Source organism: Lissotriton helveticus, chromosome 6 (assembly GCF_964261635.1).
Source record: "Lissotriton helveticus chromosome 6, aLisHel1.1, whole genome shotgun sequence".
Classification (NCBI taxonomy): Eukaryota; Metazoa; Chordata; class Amphibia; order Caudata; family Salamandridae; genus Lissotriton; species Lissotriton helveticus.
In genome coordinates, this window is record NC_136067.1 from 10964263 (window position 1) to 10981087 (window position 16825).

Genomic DNA, 16825 nt, shown 5'->3' on the forward strand with positions numbered 1-16825 from the left:
ACTCAATGAGTAGGACCTTCTGTTAGTAGTCCTATGAATGGACTCCTACTCAGAGAGAGAAGGACGTGCTTGTGCTGCCGTCGGGGATGAAGAGATCGTACCAAGAATGGCAGTGCAAGGACTGACTTTATTGAGGTGAGTCGATGTTCAGAGGGATCCACACTCTGCCACTGTAATAAAACCAATCGAATCAAGGCTTAAAAAGCATGGAATCCTTCCTCCTAACATTATAGAGGGGTCCGGTCATCAGCGAATCTAATTTTCCATCATAGAATTTGGGGGGGAGGGGACATTAGAGCGTTCAACCCAAGTACCCTTTAAATGGTCTGTTAATCTTCCTTCTAGTGCGAGTGTGGTGATGGATTCGCAAGCTAAACTTTGTATCCTCTCTTGTAGGTGTAGGCTGTTTATCACTATGTGTACCCAGCACATGCCACTCTAAAGGTAGCAGATGCATAACAATGTATTTTGCTGTCTGTCTGTGAATTCCTGGCACTTTGTTCTAAAGGGAGGCGTGTATGTGTGGTAGATGGGCATGTAAATATGGTAGACGGGTGTGTAGGTCTGGTAGACGGGGTGTGTAGTTGTGGTAGACGGGCCGTGGAGGTGTGGTAGACCAGGCATGGAGGTGTGGTAGACGAGGCGTGTAGTTGGGGTATACCGAGCGTGTAGGTGTGGTAGACCGGGCGTGTAGGTGTGGTAGACCGAGCGTGTAGGTGTGGTAGACCGGGCGTGTAGGTGTGGTAGACGGGGCGTGTAGGTGTGGTAGATGGGCATGTAAGTGTGGTAGACGGGTGTGTAGGTGTGGTAGGCCGGGCGTGTAGGCGTGATAGACCGGGTGTGTAGGTGTGGTAGACCAGGTGTGTAGGTGTGGTAGACCGGGTGTGTAGGTGTGGTAGACCGGGTGTGCAGGTGTGGTAGACGGGGCGTGTAGTTGTGGTAGACCGGGCATGCAGGTGTGGTAGACAGGGCATGTAGGTGTGGTAGATGGGCATATAAGTGTGGTAGACGGGTGTGTAGGTGTGGTAGATGGGCATGTAAGTGTGGTAGACGGGTGTGCAGGTGTGGTAGACCGGGTGTGTAGGTGTGGTAGACCAGGTGTGTAGGTGTGGTAGACCAGGTGTGTAGGTGTGGTAGACCAGGTGTGCAGGTGTGGTAGACGGGGCGAGTAGTTGTGGTAGACCGGGCGTGTAGGTGTGGTGGGCCGGGTGTGTAGGTGTGGTAGACCGGGTGTGTAGGTGTGGTAGACCAGGTGTGCAGGTGTGGTAGACGGGGCGAGTAGATGTGGTAGACCGGGCGTGTAGGTGTGGTAGACAGGGCGTGTAGATGTGGTAGACAGGGCGTGTAGGTGTGGTAGACAGGCATGTAAGTGTGGTAGACGGGCGTGTAGGTGTGGTAGGCCGGGTGTGTAGGCGTGGTAGACTGGGAGTGTAGGTGTGGTAGACCGGGCAAGTAAGTGTGGTAGACTGGCGTGTAGGTGTGGTAGGCCGGGTGTGTAGGTGTGGTAGACCGGGTGTGTAGGTGTGGTAGACCGGGTGTGTAGGTGTGGTAGACCGGGTGTGTAGGTGTGGTAGACCGGGTGTGTAGGTGTGGTAGACTGGGTGTGTAGGTGTGGTAGACTGGGTGTGTAGGTGTGGTAGGCCGGGTGTGTCGGCGTGGTAGACGGGGCGTGGAGGTGTGGTAGACCGGTCGTGGAGGTGTGGTAGATGGGCATGTAAGTGTGGTAGACGGGCATGTAAATATGGTAGACGGGTGTGTAGGTGTGGTAGACGGGGCGTGTAGTTGTGGTAAACGGGGCGTGAATGAATGAATGAATGAAATGTTATTTATCTCCGCGCAACTATGCCCAATGGGCGTCAAGGCGCCTAACTCCAAAACTAGCTGACGGCAAACAGAAACCAGGAGCTCACTGGTAGGCTTTAATGAAGCACCAAGTTTTCAATGCCTTCCTGAAGAGATCCAGTGAAGGCTGTGATTTTATCTCTAAGGGGAGAGCATTCCACAGTTGTGGTGCAAGAATGGAGAAGGCTTTGCTCCCCCATCTCGCCATCCTGGCGCGCGGGACTACCAGTTGGTTAAGCTCGAGAGAGCGGAGGCATCTATTTGGGACATACCTAGTTAACAAAGACCCCAAAGCATCATTCGGGCCTGCCCTCAGGGCGCTGTAGGTAAGGCAAAGAAGCTTAAACGACACTCTGGAAGGGATGGGCAACCAGTGGAGACTCTTCCTTGCCAAGGTTGCAGAGGACCGCCACGGGAGGGCCAAAACAAAACGTGCCGCGGCGTTTTGAATCACCTGCAGGCGTTGTAGAATACCCTTGTTGGCCCCGGCATAGAGAGAGTTGCAATAATCAAGCCTTGAGCCAACAAGGGCAACCACAACCTGTTTGCGTGCCTGTGGGGACAGATAGTGAGCAATTCTTTTCAGAATTCCAATGACCCCCCAACAGGTGGCCACTGTCCTATTGACCTGAAGCTCCATGGAGAGCCGAGTATCAAAAATGACGCCTAGGTTCCTAGCAGATTCGGTGGGTGTGGGGCAGATGCCTAACGATGAGGGCCACCACTCACCTGACCACATACCCTGGTCTTTGCCGAAGACCAGGACCTCCGTTTTGTCACCGTTCAACTTTAGTGAGTTGAAGACCATCCATTCTGCAACAAGTTGCATACAGGCTTTAAAGCTGGACGAGGTGACGTTCACGGAGTGGGTCAGGGACACCATAATCTGCGTGTCGTCGGCATACGACACTACCTCCATCCCCTGAGATCTTACTAGCCTTGCAAGGGGGGCCACATAGATATTGAACAGGGTCGGACTCAACGCCGACCCCTGTGGCACCCCACATTGCAAAGACTTAACAGGGGAGAGGTAGTCCCCAAGCATCACTCGCTGCTCTCTCTGATGTAAAAAGGAGTTCAGGAGACTCAGAGCCGGACCTGATACCCCTGCCTCCCTTAACCTAGATGTTAACGTGGAGGGAGACAGGGTATCAAAAGCCGCTGTAAGATCCAGCAGGACTAGCACAGTGGTCTGCCCAAGGTCGACTTTCCGACGGATGTTATCTGCGACCTTAGTCAGGGCCGACTCCGTGCTGTGCAGCTTTCTGAACCCATGTTGGGACCCATCCAAAAACCCTGAGGCGTCCAAAAAGTTGGACAGATGACAGTTCAGATGAGCCTCCAACATTTTGGCAGGCGCCGGCAGCAGAGAGATGGGCCTAAAGTTCTTCAATAGACCAGGGTCAAGGGTGGGCTTTTTAAGGAGGGGTTTTACAATAGCCCTCTTCCATGCCCCTGGGAAAACACCCTGCTCCAGAGCACCATTCATAATTTCCAACATTGGAGGAAGAATAGTAGCCCTACAGATCTTTAGTATTCTCAACGGGACCGGGTCCACAGGGGAAGCAGATTTTGTTTTAGCGTGGAGGTGTGGTAGACCGAGCGTGGAGGTGTGGTAGACCGGGCGTGGAGGTGTGGTAGACCGGGCGTAGAGGTGTGGTAGACCGGGCGTGGAGGTGTGGTAGACCGGGTGTGTAGGTGTGGTAGACGGGGCGTGTAGGTGTGGTAGTCGTAGCGCCTTGTTTTTAAAACCTTTTTGTGTCTAATTTTTGTTGCCTTTTACCACAAGTCCTACCTCTTTCAGCTCGCAAGCATTTCGCCTGCCTTGTCCTCTCCGCGCAGCCGAGGTGGTCGCTGCAGCGGGTTCGAGGCTCTGCTGTTCGCCGTCATTGGCGTCCCGCCCACACAAGCCACGCCCACTTACAACTGGCCACGCCCTGAATGCCCCATAAATCATGTGTGCTCCTCGTACGCGCAGCGGACGGGCGCAGCGGGCGCGCCGTTTGCGCGCCGAAGGCGCGCCTAAGGCAAGCCCGTCTGCACCCGTCCGCGACGGGCCGGGACCAGGGCCCAGAGATGCTGCCCCCATGATCACCTACACCCCTGCCTCACTCATAAGCCTCAAGTGTCCTTCGTGTGCTCTTCCATCGACGATTTGGGACCGTTTGGTCTCTCATGGTATCTCGGCCGACCTGCCCTTTCCTACACTTATCCAGGCACCAACGCCGGCCCCTATCCTGCCTGAGTCCCGCATTCGCATCCTGTATCTTAATACGCGGTCCCTCCCACAGCACCATGCCGACATTTTTCTCTTATTAACAGCAGAGAGCCCAGATATCCTGCTGCTCACGGAGACCTGGCTATCTGACTCTTCCCTCCCTGATATTCTGGCTGCCCTACCCCCCAATTATTACATGCTGACCGCCAACCGGCCCAACGCCAGGCGCGGTGGTGGGGTGGCGGCAGTCATACGTAAAGACCTGTCTGTTATTACGTCCTCCTCTTTATGCCTTCCTGAGGCCGAGAATCTCGTCATCAGCCTTGCAACTGAGGTCGGCGCTTTGTCCCTTATCGTTTTGTACCGCCCTCCAACCCCTATGCCCTTGTTCTCCGCTGCCCTCTGTGAACAACTCTCTGCTCTGATGACCTCCTCAGGCCGCATCGTTATGTTCGGAGATTTTAATTACTGGTACAACGATGTTAACGCGGGCCCCCATGCCACTGAACTGTTTGAGACACTCCTCAGTCTAAATCTGACTCAGCACATCACCTCCCCCACCCACATCGGTGGCCATATTCTCGATCATATCTGGACTCAGGGGGTGACGCTCTCCTGTCCGATCGTCTCCCCCTGTGTCTGGTCCGACCATCTACTGATCGAGTCCTCCATTGTCGTCAAAGGATCAGTCAGATCTCCTCCTTTATCAGGAGGAACTGCCCGGAAATGGAAGCTCCTTGACTCACCTGCCTTCCTCTCTTCTCTTGCTGATACTCAGCCATCAACCACTGACACCTCAGACGTCAACACTCTTGATGCTAACATCTCTCATTGGCTCATGACAGCCAGTGATTTATTTGCACCTCTGTCTTGCTTCCCCCGAACACGCCCCAATAAGTCTCACAACTGGTATAACTCGACCTTAAAACAGCAACATCTAGAGCTACGCCAATTGGAACGTAGCTGGAGGCGCAATTATCTTAGTGCCGATAGGGAAGCGTACGTGGTCGCACGGAAAATCTACAAACAAACCATCATATCCACCAAGTCTGCTTTCATCTCTGAGCGAATCCTAACAGCTCCTAATAAATCTAAGGAGATTTTCAAAGTCCTTGGCGAACTAACATCCAACGCCAGGACACTTCCTAATCTGCCTCCCTCCGCTGAGTCATGCAACGCGCTCAACTCTTTCTTCATTGAAAAGATCACTACAATTAAAAATTCCATATCCCATTCTCCCCCGTTAACCACAGCAACACCTCCCCCTATCAATCCATTTATTCTGGATCGATTTCCTATACTCGATTCTGATTCCCTTGCCAAGCTGTCCTCGCGAGTAAAATCTGGCTCCCCGAAGGACTGCTGTCCCCCGTCCGTGCTTCGTGACATCTGTCACTCCCTTCCCCATTGTATCCTCCCCCTACTTAACTCTTCCCTCAGTACTGGCATAGTCCCTAGGTCATTCAAGGAGGCCGTATTGGTGCCCCTGCTAAAAAAACCTGGCGCGGACCCAGCGGTATTTGTAAACTATCGGCCCATCTCCCTTCTGCCTTTCCTGTCTAAGGTCTTGGAGGCACATGTTACTACTTGCCTATCACACTTCATCGAGGAGTCCAACTTCCTGGCTTTCAACCAGGCCGGCTTCCGACCAGCCCATTCCACCGAGGCTGTGATCCTCGCCGTATTGGACAACCTTAGAAGCAAGGCGGACAGAGGACTACCCCAGGCATTAGTCCTTCTTGACTTATCGGCGGCATTCGACACGGTGGACCACAACATCTTACTCCACCGTGTCGAGTCCGCCGGAGTCCGCGGGCCTGCCTTGTCCTGGGTTAAGTCCTTCTTAGAGGGGAGATCTCAGGCAGTCAGGCTGGGCCCGTTCAGCGCCACCAGTGCTGCGTCATCTTGCGGGGTCCCCCAGGGCTCCTCCCTGTCCCCCCTCCTCTTCAATTTATATCTTTTACCCCTCCTTCACTCTCTAAGCAGGTGGGACGCTACCGTGTTCAATTATGCGGACGACCTGCAGATTATCTTTCCCCTCACCTCCCCTGACGCTGTGTCCAACTTCCAATCGGCTATGACACACATTCAGCACTGGATGTGCCAAAACCAACTAAAGCTCAATCCGGGCAAGACTGAGCTCCTCCTTCCCGGGAGTAGCGCCACCTATTGGGGACCTCAGTTCTGGCCCAACGAGCTTGGTACTCCTCCCTCTCCCGCTGACCGTGTGAAGAGCCTTGGGGTCAAATTTCAAATTTCAAAAGCTTTTATTCGATTTGTACATACAAATCATACAAGCATAATAAGATACATAATTAAGATATTAAAATCGCCATATGAACACAAGTAAGAAAGGAGGTAGGAAGATGTGCAAAGGCTAGTGTGCAACAATTAAAAGGTAATCTTGCCTTTTTAAATCAACATACTGTTACAAAAATACAAGACATTCATAAATGAACAGACAGGAAATCAGTAAGGTTTACTTGATAGACATTTCCTGGCAGCTGTACATTTCAATTTAAATAATCATAACATACTGTGGACATCAACGGGTAAAAATAATACCTTAGTTACAAAAATTGGTATAAAACTTGGAAACATGTATATACAGACAGGAATGTAAAAGGTAATAGCAGCATAATACAATTCCTGGCAGCTGTATAACATAGGTACAGACAGGTAGGTATAAAAAATATTATAGTACAATACTTTTCCTGGCAGCTGTACACTTCAAAATAAAAGTAGCCAGAAAAAAGCAGATCTCCTCATTCTCTAATGAGGATAAAAGTATCAATGCAGTTTTTGTGGTACAAATATTATACTTTATAAAAATCGGTTTAAGGTATTTTAACCTAAGAGAATGAAAAAATTTACAGAAAAGTAAAAAATGGCAACTACTCTGGCGAGAAGTACTGTCGCACGGGCAGGGTGTCTCTGATCTGGCTCTTGTGTTTGGAAATGCAACCAAATGGTGAACAATACCCAATCTGACACGTGTTAAAACATACTGATGAGAGGGACGAGTCACGTACACAAGGTAGGGTTGGAGCCCCGAAATTAAATTCAGATCTTTATAAAATTTCACTGTAATAAGATTACCAGAAATTTTATCTCGCTCTGCCTTTTGAAAATTTAGAAATGTTGTCTTTATTTCTTTTTTTGGAATAGAAACAACCTCTTCTGGCTCACGGAACACATCGATATTAAAAAGAAGGAGATACCAGCGATGGATGTATCTCAACCACTGTATGCGTGAAGAATGGTACAAACCTATACAGTCAAGAATAATATCTTGAGTGAATCGAGTCTCTGGCTTAGCCCAAATAGAGCGCTACAATAAAAGTGGCCGAACTGCTGCTAAGTCAGAAATGAACTCGACCCCGACCTCTTCGTGGATCAGTTGAACAGAGGCAGAAGGGGGAACACATAACAACCTCCTTAGAAACTTATTTTCCTCCTTCTGCAGGGATGTACCCTCGCTGTGGCCCCATACACCTGCCCCATACAGTGCAGAGGAGACACAACAAACGTTATATATGTTCATCATGTCTGAAATGCTTCGTGAGCCAAGTTTAGAGGCAAATCGAAAAATACTGCTAGTAGACCGCAGCATTTTTAGTCTAATAGAATCAAATTCCGAGGTCCAGGTCCCACTATTATTGTATGTAATTCCTAGATAACAAAAGGACTTAACATGAGTCAGCTTTTCTTTATCCAGGAAAAAGGTATGCTTTGACTGCTTTGCTGCCTGACCGCATGACATAACATACGTCTTGGTTTTGTTCACTCGGAGCCTCCTAACTTGGATAAACTGCATAAAATTATCAATTAAGCGCTGGAGACCAATCTGTGTTCGAGATAAAAGAACAGCGTCATCCGCATAAAGTAACAGCGGGACAGGTTTACCACCAATCAGGGGGGCGTCTGCTGGGATGTCAACCAAGGAACGGTCGACATCATTGATAAAAAGGGAGAATAAAAGTGGGGCCAGAACACATCCCTGGCGTATGCCCCGAGACACTTTAAAAAACGGGGTGCATTCGCCTAGGGTGCCATAGCGGACCTTACAGGAGAGTTTTTCATAAAGTCTAGCTAAGAAGTGGACGATTTCCCTCGGTGCCCCTGCATCAAGCAAAACCTCCCAAAGAATAGCGTGGTTAACCAAATCAAAAGCGCTACTCAAATCAGCAAAACATAAAAAGAGGTTGCCATTTTTAGCCACAGTATATTTGTTAATTAAAAGGTCCAAATTTACACATTGATCCAATGTGCCCAAACCTTTCCGAAAGCCGTATTGGACTCTAGTTAAAATATTTGAATCAGTTGCCCAATCTTCTAGCCTTTTGAGCAAAATCCTACTCATTACCTTTACAGAGGCGTCCAATAATGAAATTGGCCGATAATTGGAGGCCTCTGATTTATTACCTTTCTTGTGTAAGGGGATAATAACCGATTGACCCCAGGTAGAAGGGAAATTAGTTTCTGCCGCACAATTAAATATCCTCGCCAGGATGGGAGACCACAGAACTGGTTCATCTTTGTATAAATCCAGCGGGACCCCATCAGGGCCAGGGGCCTTGCCTCCTTTGCTAATAGAAATTCCTTCATGGCTTTCTTCTAATGTTATTCCCAACGGGAGGGGTAACCAAGGGGTAGACTCACGTGACAATGACTCAAGGGATAACCCTTCCGGATTAAAAATTTTTGAAAAGTGACTGACCCAATCGCTGCATGCCACATATGATGTTAGTTCTGGAACATCTTCTTTATTGAGAAAAGGGCTGTTAATTGTTTCCCAATAAAGTTTGCAGTTTTTGGTCTCGGCTGCTTCCTTCAACTTATCCCACGCCTCAGTCTGTAATACCCTTTTCCTATTATTGATTGCTATTTTATATCTAGCCCTGAGATATTGTATATCCTCCTTAACACGTGGTTTGGTACCTAAAGCTTTCTTTAGTTCTCGGAGGGCGACTATACAGGTCTTATCAAACCACCCCTGCTTCGGACCACTATTGGATGACGGGGCCTTAGTAAAAATACCATCAATAATACTATTCATGGAGACAAAGTGGACTAATAAGCAACCTGGGTCACAGTCATTATCTAGACAGCAACTAATTTGGTTCTTACAGCTAGTAAGAACCTCCTTCTGCTTAGCCTTAGAATTAATTCCAGTCCATTTAATCCTTAGACCCTTCGGTCTTATAGGTACTAGGTCAGTAGAGCACTTTTCACCTGAAACTGTCGAGGTACCATGCCCTAAGAGGGTAACACGGATGCTGTTATGGTCGCTGAGACTTTCTTCATTTACATACAAATCGGTAAAGTCTCCACTGCTAGACAAAAGAATATGATCTATAAATGATCCTGCGTCTCTTCCTGTAAATGTGGGGCATGTTATTGCCTGGTTATTTATGTTACAGTTTAACAGGGTCATGTCTAGTGTGACTAGCATATTATTTAGTGTAGAACCGTAACTGCAATGTTGGAAGTGAGGAGAATCCTCCCTCACTCCCAGACCCCCCCAGTGACTACTCATAGCCGCTCCGAAGCCACAGATATTCCCATTAGACAAATGGCAGGGCTGCAAATTAAAGTCCCCTGCCCAAACAACCTCAGCCTTTCTTTTCGAAATGCCCAAGGCCTTGGCAATTTCCTTTTCTAGAGGCGGTAGAATATCTCCTCTGGTGGCATCAAAAATATTGTTGTAGAAATTTACTACAACTAAATCAATACTCTTCCTACACTCCACCCTTATAACTTGACTATGGGTCCCAACTGTCGTACTGCTTTTGACCGTACAATCACACAGCTTGGTGGACAAAAGCATCAAAAGGCCCCCCTTAGCCCTGCCCGAACTAGATTTGGTGGCTTTAAGGCAGTGAGATGCGTACCCTTCGATGTTAATGGGGTCCAGACACCACGTTTCCTGCAAAAGGATTAGGTCCAATCCCTCCCCAATAAATCTGGTCCAGAAGGGTGTACCTATTTTACTGGCAAGGCCAGCAATGTTCCAGGAAATAAGAGAGAGTCCTGCTGGTTTACCAGTATCGCCAACAATAGTCGACTCTGGCTGGATTACACGTGGTGGAATAGGAACATCTTCCCGGGGGTTGGTATCTGGGCCTAATCTGGGAGTAACGGTAGGTGTACATGCATCAAGGCTATCCCTATTTTCTATATGCGAGAGGGGTATTAGCGATGACACTATTGGGAATTCAGGAGGTGTGGGAAAAAGTATGACTGGAGGAACACTCTCCATATCTAATTTAGACGTAGAGATGTTTGAATCTAAAGCTTTAATAAAGCTGAGTCAATCTACCTCGTCTAACACAGCATATCTGTTAGGATGGGCAAATTGTGAGTACAAGGGGTCTTGGGAAGGAGGCAAGTCCTGCCATGTTTGTTGCCACTGGGGTTTAACTGGTTGTAGGGGCTGAAAAGGTTGCTGCCACTGATGGGCAAGCTGATATGAAGGTGGTGGAAAATGAGGAGGTTGTTGCCATTGAGAATTAACATGGTGTGGAGGAAAAGATAAGGCATGTGATGGCTGCTGCTGAAAACTGGCATAATGTGGAAAAAAAGGAGAAGGGTGTGGTGGTTGCTGCCAAGGTTTAGTAATATGTTGCGGGGGATACACAGATCCTCTATTACTTGAAAAAGTAGAACAAGGAGGATTTGGTCTTGATGGCATAGGAAGAAAATAGGACAAAGGGAGTGGATTGATTTGAGTAGCAGGACCACTGTTGGGTGCATTACATATGTAACTAGCTGCCCCTATATCCCTAAAATTAACTGTAATTACATCCCCTACTATTGTTTTCTTACTTCTGCCCACCCAGTCCCCTCTACGCACAGTAAGAATTTCACCGTTCATATTATTAGGTAGAGGTTTATGTAAGTGGAGCCACTGAGCGCATTTATTCCTTAACTCAACAAAAGTTTCTTTTGCTCCCTCCTTCAGTGGGGGAACTGCTGTCAACACGACCACAAAAGGGGAGACTTCTGGTGGCAGATTAATTGACTTAAAACGTGCCTGCTTTGGCTTAAAACCTTCAGTCTTATTTGTAGGGGGAGGTACTAAAGGGGTATTAGACTTTCCTACGACATCTTTTACTTGAGGAGTGGTGGTTTTGTTACCAACGACAGAGTGTTGGTGAGTCGGAATAGAACCCACCGCCTTCGGAGTAGATAAAGCTGTGGATTGGACAGAATTATTCCCTGTTTGCGACAGATGAGATAAAGCTGGATTCCCGGGGACTATAGATACTTGTGCGTTATTTAATACATCTTTAGGAAGCTGGACACAGGATGAGCATTTAGGGGCTGCTTCTGTGATCCCTTGTGGCTGAACAGGCCCTGGCCCGTTCGTCTTATTTGGCCATTTCGAGTGCATTAAAGACGTGAGCCTGTCGAGTTTGGAAATTAGAGGCTTAATTTGTGCTGCTATTGTGGCCTCAAGGTCCAATTTGAGATCTGTTACCATATTTTGCACCCAGCAGGGTATACCTGGTGCCAGTTGCGGGGTAGGTGATATCAGATTATGGTTCCTAACTGCAACTTTTACTTTGTTTTTACTCTTGGATGTAACTTTTGGGGGAATGATAACCCTTCCCCCAGAATCTATAAGTACAGGGGCTGTTTCCACATCAGTTAGCCCACCCAGACTCGGCTCCGCTTTGCCAGGTGACTGACAGGCTTCTAGATCTGGAGTGGCCTCCAGATCGACGAAAGACGGATCCGAGTCTGATAGGGCGACCGATAAATCAACAGCATTCGGTACAGTCAGAGCGCTAGTAGTAGGCAGGGTTAAGGGTAGAGAACAATTATTCAATAACTGCTGGGCAGGTGATTTGGCATTTGCAAGAGAACCCAAGGACGAGCGCTTTGCGTTCGCAAGATCCATGGAGACTCTTTTTTCCAATAAAACAATGCTTTTGTCAATTGTCTCATTCACCCGTGAAATAAAAAGATCTATGGGTCCAGTCACCTGTGCTACCACCGTAGCTTTTTTTGTACAACTTCTAGTTCTGTTGCGCATGGCCGACATCTGTAGCGCAAGGACAATAGAAGATGGTGATATAGCTGGAAGGCGGCCGCTAGTGTTTCAATACACAAATAGAAGACACAGTTCCGCCTACCTTAGCAATTGGTTGGGGGCAATAAGGCAGGGGTTCAGGGCCAGGGCCGTCCTCTGCCGTCCTTGAACGGCCTTAAACAACCCGCTCTTTGCCCGGTCTTCGCCCCGGTCGCTCCCGCGCGCGCTCCCGCGTGCGCGTTGACCGCACAAGTTATAAAGGAGAGACAAGAGGAGGGGGCGGGAAAAGGACCAGCTGCGGCCGATCCACGCCGCTAGGAACGCTGGTCCTCGCAGTCCCGCCTCTGCCCTTGTGGACCAGATGACAGCTTGCACGGGGGCGCGTTGGTGCTCAGTGCACTTGAAGGGAGGCAGGAAGGTTATTCCCCAAAGTGAGTCTCAGCCTGCGAGCGGCACCCGCGGAGCGGGGGCCGCGAGGCGTGGCAGAATGGGCAGCTAACAGCTACACAGGAACAGCGCTTCTTGGCAGAAAGGGTCCCAAGGCTCACTCGCTCCACACAGATTTTGAAGGGGAGGAGGAGGGGGCGGGAAGAGGACCAGCTGCGGCCGATCCACGCCGCTAGGAACGCTGGTCCTCGCAGTCCCGCCTCTGCCCTTGTGGACCAGATGACAGCTTGCACGGGGGCGCGTTGGTGCTCAGTGCACTTGAAGGGAGGCAGGAAGGTTATTCCCCAAAGTGAGTCTCAGCCTGCGAGCGGCACCCGCGGAGCGGGGGCCGAGAGGCGTGGCAGAATGGGCAGCTAACAGCTACACAGGAACAGCGCTTCTTGGCAGAAAGGGTCCCCTTGGGGTCATTATTGACTCCGGCCTCACTCTCAAAGCCCAGGTGAGTGCAGTAACATCTTCCTGTATGTTCCAGCTATACAGGATTCGGAAGGTCGCCCACTTTCTAACCCCTGAAGCACTGCTACAAGTCATCATAGCCTTGGTGATGTCCCGCCTAGACTTCTCAAACTCGATTTATCACGGTCTCCCCAACTCCTTGTTATCTAGGTTACAACTCATCCAGAACCAGGCTGCCAGACTCGCGTTCAATCTCTCCAGATGGCAGTCGGCCCGACCTTTACTGTATCAACTTCACTGGCTTCCAGTCAGTGAAAGAATAGCTTTTAAGGTCCACTGCCTGGTCTTTAAAGCACTTACCGGTCCATCTCCTGTTTTCCTCACGTCCTTGATCACCCCTTATTGTCCTTCCCGTGCCCTCAGGTCCACTAATCTTCACCTCTTAGTTGTCCCCCGCGTCAAACTCACCAGATCCGGTGGCCGCACTTTTTCTTATTTGGCCCCAAAACTATGGAACTCTCTTCCTCTCCCCCTCAAGACCTCCGGTTCCCTTCTTGCCTTTAGGAAATCTTTAAAAACCCTGCTCTTCTCTCATTGTCATTGAATTCCTCTGTTATAGTTTTAGGATCCTTGGAGCGCCAGGAAACTCACGGTGACAGTGCGCTTAATAAATATCATATAACATAACATATAACATAACATAACATGGGCATGTAAGTGTGGTAGACGGGTGTGTAGGTGTGGTAGATGGGCATGTAAGTGTGGTAGACGGGTGTGTAGGTGTGGTAGGCCGGGTGTGTAGGCGTGATAGACCGGGTGTGGAGGTGTGGTAGACCGGGTGTGCAGGTGTGTTAGACGGGGCATGTAGTTGTGGTAGACCAGGCGTGCAGGTGTGGTAGACAGGGCATGTAGGTGTGGTAGATGGGCATGTAAGTGTGGTAGACGGGTGTGTAGGTGTGGTAGATGGGCATGTAAGTGTGGTAGACGGGCGTGTAGGTGTGGTAGGCCGGGTGTGTAGGCGTGGTAGACCGGGTGTGTAGGTGTGGTAGATCAGGTGTGTAGGTGTGGTAGACCAGGTGTGCAGGTGTGGTAGACGGGGCGAGTAGTTGTGGTATACCGGGCGTGTAGGTGTGGTAGACCGGGCGTGTAGGTGTGGTAGACAGGGCGTGTAGGTGTGGTAGACAGGGTGTGTAGGTGTGGTAGACAGGGTGTGTAGGTGTGGTAGACAGGGCGTGTAGGTGTGGTAGATGGGCATGTAAGTGTGGTAGACGGGCGTGTAGGTGTGGTAGGCCAGGTGTGTAGGCGTGGTAGACCGGGCGTGTAGGTGTGGTAGATGGGCGTGTAAGTGTGGTAGACGGGTGTGTAGGTGTGGTAGGCCGGGTGTGTAGGCGTGATAGACCGGGTGTGTAGGTGTGGTAGACCAGGTGTGTAGGTGTGGTAGACCAGGTGTGTAGGTGTGGTAGACCGGGTGTGCAGGTGTGGTAGACGGGGCGTGTAGTTGTGGTAGACCGGGCATGCACGTGTGGTAGACAGGGCATGTAGGTGTGGTAGATGGGCATGTAAGTGTGGTAGATGGGTGTGTAGGTGTGGTAGATGGGCATGTAAGTGTGGTAGACGGGTGTGTAGGTGTGGTAGGCCGGGTGTGTAGGCGTGGTAGACCGGGTGTGTAGGTGTGGTAGACCAGGTGTGTAGGTGTGGTAGACCAGGTGTGTAGGTGTGGTAGACGGGGCGAGTAGTTGTGGTAGACCGGGCTTGTAGGTGTGGTAGACAGGGCGTGTAGGTGTGGTAGACAGGGCGTGTAGTTGTGGTAGACAGGCATGTAAGTGTGGTAGACGGGTGTGTAGGTGTGGTAGGCCGGGTGTGTAGGCGTGGTAGACCGGGTGTGTAGGTGTGGTAGACCCGGTGTGCAGGTGTGGTAGACTGGGAGTGTAGGTGTGATAGACCGGGCATGTAAGTGTGGCAGACGGGCGTGTAGGTGTGGTAGACCAGGCGTGTAGGTGTGGTAGACCGGGTGTGTAGATGTGGTAGACCGGGTGTGTAGGTGTGGTAGACCGGGTGTGTAGGTGTGGTAGACCGGGTGTGTAGGTGTGGTAGACCGGGTGTGTAGGTGTTGTAGACTGGATGTGTAGGTGTGGTAGACCGGGTGTGTAGGTGTGGTAGACCGGGTGTGCAGGTGTGGTAGACCGGTTGTGCAGGTGTGGTAGACCGGTTGTGCAGGTGTGGTAGACTGGGTGGGCAGGTGTGGTAGACCGGGTGTGCAGGTGTGGTAGACCGGGTGTGCAGGTGTGGTAGACCGGGTGTGCAGGTGTGGTAGACCGGGTGTGTAGGTGTGGTAGACCGGGTGTGTAGGTGTGGTAGACCGGGTGTGTAGGTGTGGTAGACCGGGTGTGTAGGTGTGGTAGACCGGGTGTGCAGGTGTGGTAGACAGAGTGTAGGTGTGGTAGACCGGGCATGTAAGTGTGGTAGACGGGTGTGTAGGTGTGGTAGACTGGGTGTGTAGGTGTGGTAGACCTGGTGTGTAGGTGTGGTAGACCGGGTGTGTCGGCGTGGTAGACGGGGCGTGGAGGTGTGGTGGACCGGTCGTGGAGGTGTGATAGATGGGCATGTAAATATGGTAGACGGGTGTGTAGGTGTGGTAGACGGGGCGTGTAGTTGTGGTAAACGGGGCGTGGAGGAGTGGTAGATGGGCATGTAAATGTGGTAGACAGGTGTGTAGGTGGTGTAGACGGGGCGTGTAGTTGTGGTAAACGGGGCGTGGAGGTGTGGTAGACCGGGCGTGGAGGTGTGGTAGACTGGGTGTGGAGGTGTGGTAGAGGGGGCGTGTAGGTGTGGTTGATGGGCATGTAGGTGTGGTTGATGGGCATGTAAGTGTGGTAGACGGGTGTGTAGGTGTGGTAGATGGGCATGTAAGTGTGGTAGATGGGTGTGTAGGTGTGGTAGGCCGGGTGTGTAGGCGTGGTAGACCGGGTGTGTAGGTGTGGTAGACCAGGTGTGTAGGTGTGGTAGACCGGGTGTGCAGGTGTGGTAGACGGGGCATGTAGTTGTGGTAGACCGGGCGTGCAGGTGTGGTAGACAGGGCATGTAGGTGTGGTAGATGGGCATGTAAGTGTGGTAGACAGGTGTGTAGGTGTGGTAGATGGGCATGTAAGTGTGGTAGACGGGTGTGTAGGTGTGGTAGGCCGGGTGTGTAGGCGTGGTAGACCGGGTGTGTAGGTGTGGTAGACCAGGTGTGTAGGTGTGGTAGACCAGGTGTGTAGGTGTGGTAGACCAGGTGTGTAGGTGTGGTAGACCAGGTGTGTAGGTGTGGTAGACCAGGTGTGCAGGTGTGGTAGACGGGGCGAGTAGATGTGGTAGACCGGGCGTGTAGGTGTGGTAGACAGGGCATGTAGGTGTGGTAGACAGGGCGTGTAGGTGTGGTAGACAGGCATGTAAGTGTGGTAGACGGGCGTGTAGGTGTGGTAGGCCGGGTGTATAGGCGTGGTAGACCGGGTGTGTAGGTGTGGTAGACCGGGTGTGCAGGTGTGGTAGACTGGGAGTGTAGGTGTGGTAGACCGGGCATGTAAGTGTGGTAGACCGGGTGTGTAGGTGTGGTAGACCGGGTGTGTAGGTGTGGTAGACCGGGTGTGTAGGTGTGGTAGACCGGGTGTGTAGGTGTGGTAGACTGGGTGTGTAGGTGTGGTAGACCGGGTGTGTAGGTGTGGTAGACCGGGTGTGTAGGTGTGGTAGACCGGGTGTGCAGGTGTGGTAGACCGGGTGTGCAGGTGTGGTAGACCGGGTGTGTAGGTGTGGTAGACCGGGTGTGTAGGTGTGGTAGACAGGGTGTGCAGGTGTGGTAGACCGGGTGTGTAGGTGTGGTAGACCGGGTGTGTAGGTGTGGTAGACCG